The sequence below is a fragment of the Mus caroli genome, unplaced genomic scaffold, assembly GCF_978045245.1.
Source record: "Mus caroli unplaced genomic scaffold, Mus_caroli_1 scaffold_16, whole genome shotgun sequence".
In the NCBI taxonomy this organism is placed as follows: Eukaryota; Metazoa; Chordata; class Mammalia; order Rodentia; family Muridae; genus Mus; species Mus caroli.
In genome coordinates, this window is record NW_028227271.1 from 1,100,001 (window position 1) to 1,110,809 (window position 10,809).

The window sequence follows — 10,809 nt, forward strand, 5'->3', positions numbered from 1 at the left end:
TATGTTTTATTTATTAGACTAAATCTGCCAGCGGTGGTAGGAGCGCTTGCCTCCTCGCTACAGCTTTTATAGGGCTGTAAAACGTCATAAATCAGTCTCGCGGAATCGCCCGCACTCTTTGTGTTGGCGGCACAGGGCTGGCGGCCGCTGGCTGCCTGCTCCCTCCTTTCCACGAAAAGTCGTAATGTGATTTTTTTCCCTCTGATTTTATTATTATGATCGCCGCCGTGATTAGTCAATCTACCTTTAATTCGCCGCCCTATGCTGCCTCCTCCCAGCCCAGCCTGGTTGACACTTGAATAAGTACCTTTTAAAACAGCATAACAACTATTTGAGGGTTTAATTAGAACATCTGCAATTAAGGGAATGAGGAGGGGGAAGAGGGAGAGGAAAAAAAAAAAAAGCTCCGTGAGGGAGATACTGAAAATAGAAGATTCCCAACATTCTTTTCACCACCTTTGGGATGTGGGAGAGGGTTCCCTCTTCCAAATTGGGTTCACTTTGAGAGCTACAATGGGAAGGAACCACAGTAAAGCCCAAAGATGCAGATTGGGCCTGTGCCTCTGGCTGCTTTCCCTGCCTTAATGCTTAGGGCCCCAGCCCCAGCCCCAACCTGGGCTCACCAGGGCTTGGCACCCATGACTTAGTCCTAGATAGCCTCTTCTTAAGAGACAGCGCTCCTCCTCCCGCCGCCCCCCCCCCCCGCCCCCAGTAGCTGGGTGAGGAAACAAGAATTCCCTGGTGGTCAACCATCTTTTACAGGAGACTCCCAAACTCCCAGAGCTTTTGGAGGATCCTTGCTCATTTGGACCTGAACCTTAAGTATGAGGACCAGCTGTGTGCATGGAAGAGGAGCAAAAGGCTGTGAGTGAGGGGAACGGAGATACAAGGCTATTGGTGGCAGGGAGCTGTGTGAAGACTTTAAATTTTATTCTCTCTCTCTGTGTGTGTGTGTTTCTGTCATCTGTGTGTGTATGTGTGTGTTTCTGTCAGTCTGTCTGTGTCTGTCTCTCTGTCTCTGTCATTTCTGTCTCTGTCCTCTCTCTCTCTCTCTCTGTGTGTGTGTGTTTCTGTCTGTCATCTGTGTGTGTGTGTGTGTGTTTCTGTCAGTCTGTCTGTGTGTCTGTCTCTCTGTCTCTGTCATTTCTGTCTCTGTCCTCTCTCTCTCTCTCTCTCTCTCTCTCTCTCTCCCCCTCCTGTCTCTCCAGTCTGTTTCTCTCTGTCTCTCCCCACCCCTCAGTTGCTGCTGGTGGGGGTGAACTACAAGTTGCTGGAAGTGGATAAAGGAAAGCTAGTACTGAATCCCATTCTACAGAGGTCTAAGCAACAGCCCCCAATTGTCTCACATGGCCCTCCAAAGCCCCAGAGAGCAGTGGTAGGGTAGGAAGAGTGAGGGAAAAAGTAGAGCTTCTTCAGTCTTCAACTTGATCTCCTTTCTAGGCCTGTACTTGGGTGAGCTGCCTCACTCTGTCCCATCTGGGGATATTCTCTTCCCCCTCCTGCAAAAGTGAGCTGCCTGCTTGCTTCCCCTTTCCCTAGCCCCATCCCTACCATCCTTGCCTCCCACCTCAACCTTCTTCTCTTCAATTCTAACCTCGAATTTACTAAGCTAACCTTCCAAAAACATTACCCAAGGTAGTACCTGCCCCTAACCTTCTAGATTTCTTAGCTCCTGCAGGTGAGTCTAGGAAATTATCTTTGGGCAAGTCTAATAAACACAGGTTCAGATGTCTCAAACTGAATACCAAGTTTGTCTTTGGTTATTACGGTTAACAAATACATATCCATACACACCATTAATGTTTGCTAAAATATTAAATGCCTTTTATGCAGCCACTAATAAATGGAGTTCCTATTTCAGGTTTGCACAGCTAATTCAGCATAAATAACCAGAAAGTAAAATCTATGAAATCCCCCAAATGTGTCCACTCTCATCTACATCAATTATTAAAAATAATAATAAAAATAGAACCAAACAACAAACAAAAACTCTTTGGGGCTCCTGTAGGTAGGAAAGGAAGTTGTTTATCACATGGGTTAAATACCTCACCACACATACCCAATATAACATGTTTACCTAAATATTGTTACAAACAAGGAAATCTTTTCCTGTAGAGGACTCTTGCACTCATCAGGGGCTTAACTGGTGAGGAAGGGGGTACTAAAAAGGCCCTCCCCAGTGTATCCTTTGGTCTCCTTTGTGCTTCCCTCTCCTGCCTCCTACCTCCTGCCTTACCAGCCCAAAGGCTCTGCCCTGGACTTCCCTTGGTCCCAGTTTTATTCTTATGTTTTCTGACCACCTCTTGCCAGCATCCAAATGCTCTCTGCTCTGCGTGCTGCCCCACACCCCATCTCCTTTCTAAATCTCGATCTGGTTTCTCTTTCGGAAACATGTTTCAGTACAAAGCGCTTCCCTTCTGACACCACTGAAGAAAAATATGTGTCCATTGTTGTGAGAGGCCTTATTGTGTCTGGATTACCATACTGACCGTTGGCTAACCCATATTCCTCCCCTCCCCAGTAACAAGATGCCGGCTGAGGTACCCCAGAGGCTCCACAGATTCTGTACTGCAGTAAAACCCCACCCTATGCTCCCTGGATTTTCTGAGGGACAAAAAAATAAAATAAAATATAAAATAAACAATTCAGGATTTAGACGGTAAAAAGAAGGAAAATAAAGGTCACGCCTACTCTCTGAAGCACAGGGCTTGGTTTGTTGTTGTTGTTTTTTAATGTATGTTCTTTGTGTTGTTTTAGGGATTACAAATTACAGCATGCTTCTTTCCTTTTCCTCAAATAAATTGACTTTTAGATGGTATGCAATCAGGCAATTCATTTCATTTTGATTTTTTTCTCCCCCGGGCAACTTGAAAATCCCAAACTAAAACAAGATTCTTACACCATTTTTTTTCCTTTGTGTATCTCTCTATGTGTACATGGGTATATGTATGTTTTTGTCCTTTCCTAATGCCAGCAGGCAGGACTAATGTATGCAAAAGAATATGCAAATGCTTAATTGATTTTTTTCTTAAATCTCTTGTCAGTAAAAGTAATGAATTGGTCTAAAATGATTTTAATAACCTGGATGTGTCACTAGAAAATACTCAACCGTTTTCATCCTCTTGGAACTGCTGATAGGAGAGAGAGAGAGAGAGAGAGAGAGAGAGAGAGAGAGAGAGAGAGAGAGAGAGAGAAGAAAGAATAAAAGAAATCACAGAATGTTAATTTGCCCCCTTTAAAATATTAAAGATGAATTTCTCTTGTTTGTTTGGAGACCATAGGCAAAGTCCTCTTGCAGATCTCCCCCGCCTTGCCTTCCTTGGAATTCAATTTTCCTCAAATCTCGTTTAAAGTGGCTTTTTAAAAAGTGGCCGCATTTTAATATTGGTTAGACAGAGTGACCTGCATTTCACCTCGGGTGTTTGACTTGTTCCAATAGGTCACTGCCATGGGGTTATTGATGAGGAAACTCCATTGAAATTTGTCTCTTCGCAAATGGCCTTTAGATCTTCCAGCGAGTTCAATAACTAGTTATAATGTGGAAGGGGAAAAATGAAGGCCCTGGGCTAACGAATTTGATGCTTCATTTTTATGCTGGAGAAATTGTTAGTTAGAGGTTGCCCCCCCCACTACCCCCCCTGTTCATCCCATCTTGGGTCACCCCCCCCCATTCAAAGCTGCTGGGTTATATCTTCTATTAAGACTTGCATTGAGGTAGCCCTTTCTCTCTGATGCAAACCTTATGAATACTGTTGTAAACTCTGACCTACAGATTAGCAAGAAGCTAGCTTTGTTGGGGGGTTTGAAACCTGAACTTTTTTGTTATGAGAACTTTTCAAAGAAGAATAAATATGTCTTGAAAAAAATCTAGAGATTAGGCTGGCTGTAGTTTAGAGAAGGTTCCTTGGCACCCACAGTTGAGGAAACTGAAAACTCTTTTTGAGGGATGACAGGGTTTTTCAAGGTGCTCTAATGTGTTCCTGGCCTCACAGTTTCCAGCCACAAGAGAGAGTAGGCTCCAAAGACCAAGACAAGAAGTCAATCAAGGACTAAGCAAAAAGGGAATATTTCATGAGGGGTAAGGGAATCCAGGGTCTCCTCTGGGGTCACAGCAGCACTCCTGTTCATCTTGGTTAGGAACTTGGTTAGGTAATTGCTCAAAGAACTCTGCTCCTTCATAAGAAGGGTGCTCCTCTAAGAAAGACCTAAAGACAAGACACCAGTGAACTGGAGAGGGGGGTGGGATGAAGGGGTAAAGACTGTAAGATTTCCTCTTTTTCTGGAATGCTCTAGAGGTGGGAAAAGAAAGGTCACAGTAAGATAGGGTATGTCTTCATTTTATTCTTTCCAACCACAACTAAGATGGGGGAGTCCTTGAAATCCCTTGGGATCCTCTGTCATAAGGGACTCCACAGTTTGGCCGTCCTTGACCCAGCCGCAGCAGATCATTGCCATTATTAACCTCAATAATAACCGTGCATCTTCTTTTACAGAACGGAACTTATTCTCCTCTGGGTGCCTTTCCTTCTCTAACCCTGCTTAAAGGGACCCAGTTTGCTCAGCCCAAAATCTCCCCTGTTTAATAAGCCCTGTGGCCTCCTTCCAACCTCAGTCTATCACCGGAGTCATCCAAAAGGTATGCCTTGGATCCTGGGGCGGGTGAAACAAGGCCTCAGGGATGAGTAAGTGCCAAAAAAACTGGGGGGGGGGGAACTGGGGTACTATCTCCCCCGAATTACCTTAATCCCAGAGGAGTTGGGTGCTACCCCGGTTTTCTCTCAAACTTGCTTGAGCAGATCCGTGTTACCAGTGGGATCAGGGAGAAGCCTCAACTGCCAATGGGCGTCTTAACAGCCAAAAACTGGGAAGCCCGGGAAAGGGCTGTGGCAGCCGCTGGATAGGCCCGGGAGGTTTCCCCACTTCCTAGCCCAGCGGGAAACAACAGCAAGGAGTTCTGAACTTCCCGAAAAGGCTAGGCGCGTCCGGCGGACAGGCCAGTCACACCCGCAAGCTCACCACCTCGGGCCCCCCAATATTTAGGCCACAGAACTTCGGCCCACCCCCCCGCCTCACCTCTCCCTGTTCTAATTACGTGATTGATTTTCTCTAGGGCTTCTTCGGGATGCCTCTGTCTCTGAGTGTTTAAATTTTTCCGCTCCATTTTTTGTTTTCCCGAGTTCTCCCGAGATGTGCCGGCGGCCGGCGCGTTTTGAGATCCCTAGGCCGTCTCGCCTTACATTCCAAAGAAATGGCCAAGCCACACAGTCCTGGGCGCGCCGAGACTGCGACAACAAGATCTTGCCCACCCGCTTCGGAATCACTTGATGATGAGCGAGCCTCCTCGTTTGAGCTGTCCCTGGCGCCTGGCCTGGGATCTGGGATCTGCGGGTTTGTGTTTCTATTTATCCCCAAGAAAGTGCGGGAAAAGCCTGGGCTGAGACCAAAGGAGGCAGGACACCGGCTCGGACTTGCAGTCTTTTGCCAGGTGAACCCCTGGACTCGACACTGGCTATCTAGCAACCCTGAGAAGCATATCTAACCACAATTCTACAAGCTCTGGCGTCCTTTGGACCACAGGCCTTTAGGTTCTGGCTGCGGACCCCAACAAGCATCAGGCGATAGGGTCGGATTGTTACCCCTGCCAGGAAGCCCCTCAACTTGGCCGCCCCAGACGGCCTTTCTTGGTGGCTTCTGTCCGGGGACCCTGCGGTCCAGCCCCCTCCACTCAAACGCTGCAGGTGAGGCGAGGAAGGGGAAAGGGCAGATGTGTTAAATTTGAGAGGAGTGGGTTAGGGTAGGGTGGAAGTGGAGGACTAACGCCTAGAACTCAGCCTCTTCGGAGAGAAGGCCAACTGACCTCTTGCTCCCCTTTCCCATCCGGAAAGAAAAACTTTCATCTTCCCCCAACTGCTGGGCTTTTGGTCCATCTCTTTATTTACAATTAATAAACAATTCTCTGCTTCCTCTCCCATCGCCATGTTCATTCATTGATGAGTCACTAGTAGCAATTTTTTATGATACTGTGCAATTTTTCCACAGGGAGAGGAGGGGGTCAGGACGCCTCTCTTGTGCGGAAGTTCAGCGAAGCTCGGGTTGGTCACAACCTCTTCCCTGCCCCCTGACCTACAGTGCCCCAATTCCTACCCCCCCCATCCCTATCCCTAAAGCCCTTCTGCACAGTAATGTCGCCTGGTAAATAAGAGTCCGTCTGCCTAGCTATTAGGATTCTGGAGACGTGGGCATCTGTAGCAATCATTAGTCAAAGCCGCAGAAGCCAACGCAGTCGTGGAGTTGGACAGAAAAAATCTTGGAAATGATATACAGGAGCTGAGGCGGCATCAATCCCGCCGATAAGAGCTCGGCTGCTGCGAGCAGGCGACCAGCTTAATTGGGCCCTGGGCACCTAGAACAATACAGGAGGAGAGCTTAGGGTGCTACAGTGACTCCTGGCATCATTTGGGCACCTACAAAAATATTTAGACTTAAACAAACATTTTCCTCCTAGTTTCAAAAATCCTCTGTGTGTGTGTGTGTGTGTGTGTGTGTGTGTGTGTGTGTGTGTGTGTGTGTAACTGTCTTTCACCCCCATGTACAGGGCGCTGCAGTGGATTTCTTTTCGATTTAGTGGCTACCTTGAGTAGTATTGAAATTGAGAAGCTGGAATTGGGCCTTGGATCTCCGCTACAGCCTGGAAGAAGGCTATGATCCCCATGGAAGGTTTTCACAAGCCACATAAATCAGCTGGACTAGAGTTGGGTATAATCTTGGAGGCGGATAAAATAATCTGCTTTAATAGGCAACACATTTAAGCGACATCCCCACTCACCAGATATCTTTATAGGTCAGAAGGTGTTGGGGGAACAGAAAGGTTTTGTTTTTGTTTTTGTTTTTAAATAGGGGGAAATCTATGTCCCTAGGCCCAGACACAGCGTGGGAACTATCTCTAAACATATGTTCAGATATTTTAAGTTTACAGAAAAACTGAAATACCTATAAATAACTCCACATACACAGCTTCAATGCATAGCTATTTTATGGGCTAAGAACCTTGAATAAATCTAAATAAAAATTTCAAGATAGAAACTGAGTCATACATGCACAGCTCCTTGCTAACTAAGGAGGAAAACCTTCAAATATTCATTTACATGTTTAGACACAGCTGTACTAACACATCCCAGCACATACATCCAACCATTATTGAGAAAGATTGGTCATATGCACACAAGAATCTGACAGAGGACTGTTAGGTTCACTGTGGCTCTATAAATCCAAAGATCTATAAATCTGCATATAAATGTGGAGCAGAGAAGGATATGAAACGTACATCATGATATAGACACAGAAGAGTCTAGAAGAACATTTTTATGTGTGCTATAGAAGTACTCTGCTCTCTATAAAGACACGGGCATTGCAATGTATCTGTTCTGAGAATGAGGAGACTTTTCTGGTGCTAGTGGGTTTTGGGGTGTTCCACCCTGTCTTCTCTGAGAAGTGGATGAGAACAAACTAACTTTGCTGTATACTGAAAGACTCCAGGAATTTATATAGTGTGTGGCTTTATTTTCTGTGGTAAGGGCATTTCACTGGCAGTGGATGCCTGGAATTGTTCAGATAAGATGTTGTTTGAAGCTCAGTGTGCTGGTGAACACCTTTAATCCTAGTACTTGTGGAAGGTGAAAGACTGTTCTTTTTCCTTAGCTCAGTAGCCCCACACCTCAGGATGGGGAAAGAACTGTGGGACTGGAGTGATTTGGTACCTGAAGATTCATTAATCATCATTTCAAAATAGGACCATTAAGATAAAAATGTATTCAGTTTCGTAGAGAGATCTGTGGGCTTTCCACACAGCCTTGCAGTCACAGTTGGCAGTTCTCACCATTGTTATAGTATCAGGTGAGTTCTCTATGTGCCTCACTCACAGCTGTCTCTGTCTCTTATACTCCAAAGTCTCTCCTTATCAAGAAGGGGTTTGTCTCTTGGGAAAGGGTCACAAAGAGACAACTGAGATATGCAGGAGTCATGGGATCTCTACCTTTCAGGCTCTGAAGCTGTTTGTATTCAAAATTAGTTCCTACAGATTAAGGTATCTGATGACTAGGCTTGCATGAGGGAAATGAAAATGAAGGTTTTGAATTTTACAGTTGAAACTTTGAGTGTCTTGGGGGTTGGAGGAAGTCACTAACTGGCCCCTCTCTCATTGCAGAGGATTTGGGAGACTCGGAAAGTCCTTTTATTTTTCTTCTTTGGTTTACTGAAGAAGGGAGGTAAGGAGAGGCCTTAGGTGGGCTTGGAGAAGTGCAATCCAATCTAGCAGCCAGCTTGAGAGTAGAGTGATTTACAAAGCAAAACCTTAGATGCTACTTCCTGAGAAGTCACCAGATCAAAACAGCCTCCTTAGGTGTTTATGACCCATCTCTGCTCCCGACAGGAAAAGCTCCCTCAATAAAACCTTAGCCACCCCCATCCTCCACAGGAGCACAGTCTGATGTGAATGATCTGACTCCTTATTACACACACACACACAGAGAGAGAGAGAGAGAGAGAGAGAGAGAGAGAGACAGACAGACAGACAGACAGACAGACAGAGACAGAGACAGAGAGACAGAGACAGACACAGAGACAGACACAGAGTCAGAGAGACAGAGACACAGAAAGTTAAAGACAAGAGAGAGTTCTCCAACTCCTAAGTTGACTTTTTAAAGTTAAACAAGTATTTTACTTAAAAAATATTTTTCCTTAATGTCTGAGCAAAGAAACTTTTGAGACTGGAGAAGGCAAAAGTATTCCATTATAGAAGAGTCTGGTTTCTTAACCCCCATTCCACCCCCAGATCCACTAGCTGATTCAAAACTCAGTCTAGGACAGCAGGATACTGAGAGTCATCAAGAGCATAGCTGCTACCCATTAGGGACTATTCCAAAGTTTTAGGTTTTTCAGAGGTGGGAGAAGAAACTCAAAGGTTGAAGGCTTGAAGTGTGGGGGTGGGGTGGACAAATGGTTTCTGTCCTGAGCTAGGTGAAGGAATGGGAAATGAGGGAAGACTAGGAAATTGGTTGGAGGCTGGTTTACTTTGTCTATCCAAGTTTCTCACCTCTATCAATACTTCTGTGTTAGGTCCTAATGGTCAGCCACAGGCCGTGAGAAAAGTAGGATCCCTGAAAGGCATCTATTTCTCTAATACTTTAAAGGATAAATATCCCAGGGAAGTAAGCCCACACATCCCATACTCCATCTTCCTTCATGATCTTTCTACATGATCATGGTAGAAATAGAGAGATGGGCCTTCTTCCTGTACTACCTTACAGGGTGCCTGGAACCTTTTAAATGACCTCACCATAGCTTCTAATGATAGTCAGTCAGAGACTGAGCAAGATCCTAGACAAATGTTTTAGTCCAACTTTCCTAAGTTTTACATTGTGTGTGTGTAGACACACACACACACACAGAGACAGAGAGAGAGAGAGAGACAGAGAGAGAGAGACAGAGAGAGACAGAGACAGAGAGACAGAGAGAGAATATATTTTCCTTAGCTTTTCATTCCTTTTAGCCTTAGGAGTGGGTGAGGAACAAGAATTCCAGTATCCTGTGAGACTCAAGAACAAAGGTATCTATCAATGTGGTACAGTGGCCCACACACAACCTGTAATTTAGGAGGAAACTTCTAGAACTCCATTAAAGCAGCTTAGGGAGATCTTATCAGAACAAGCACATCACTAGGAGTGGGAGGGGGAAGGGATCTGATTTCTTAACCTTCTAACAGTCATATCTTCTATTTGATCCCTAGCCCCCAAACCCTAGCTTGGCATTATAATGATATATTTTCTTCTCACTTTCTAAGTGTTTCTGTTGCTGTACCTTGGAGGAGATTCAGAGTGAGTGACAGTGTTGTCCTCCCAATAAAGTGACACAGAACTAGAGCAAAGATGTTTCCACATTTTCCCCTTCAAAAACAACCCACAACATCTAACAGGATCAAGAGAGACAGCATACTTGGTCATGAAGAGGGATGGGTCACCATGAGAAATCTTTCTTCCTTGGGCCTGTGGGAACAGAGCAGATCTGCTGTCTTTCCTCACCTATCATGGGATTTGGTAAGCCAGGTGTGTCAGGTCCATACTAAAGGTGGTCTCAGACAAGGATCCACTAAGGAAACATGTGTTTTAGTGCTAGTTCATAAAAGAAGCAAACAGAGCCCTGTGCTTTAGAAGAGGGGCCCTGTTTCTGGCTTCTTACCCTATACCCTATATATAGCCTATAGTATTATTCCCAAATCAGTCCCACCCAGAAGACAATCAGATAATGGGTCAAGGCATTCCTCACTCTTGCACCCTCTCCTTAAATCCTGCAGAAAACGGCTTCAAGGTACAGGGAGAGTGCCCACCCTTTAGTTTACAGGGTGCAGAAGATCATAGATGAGGGCACATGCAGAAGAATTCCACAAGAAACTAACTCCTACCGAAACCCTGGAGAAGTGAAGAGAGTGCCTAGGCTGGACATACCAGTGTCCAAATACCCACAAACACAAGCGTTTCCTTTGTATACACACGGTATGCCATCTGGAGCTGTTGATCAGAGGTTATTCTGATTTGCTTACTCTAGTTTGATCTACATAAACACAATGTCAAAACTCGGCAAACTGTGTCTCCTGGCAGCATAAACACAGGGTCACCATCTAATGTACCATTATATGTATTCATCTATGCATGTTTTGAACCAGGATCTTGAGCATGCTAAACACATGCTCTATCATTCTGCAGCCATTTTTATTATATCTTGTTAAAAGGAAGGACGGGAAAGTGACTTAAACCC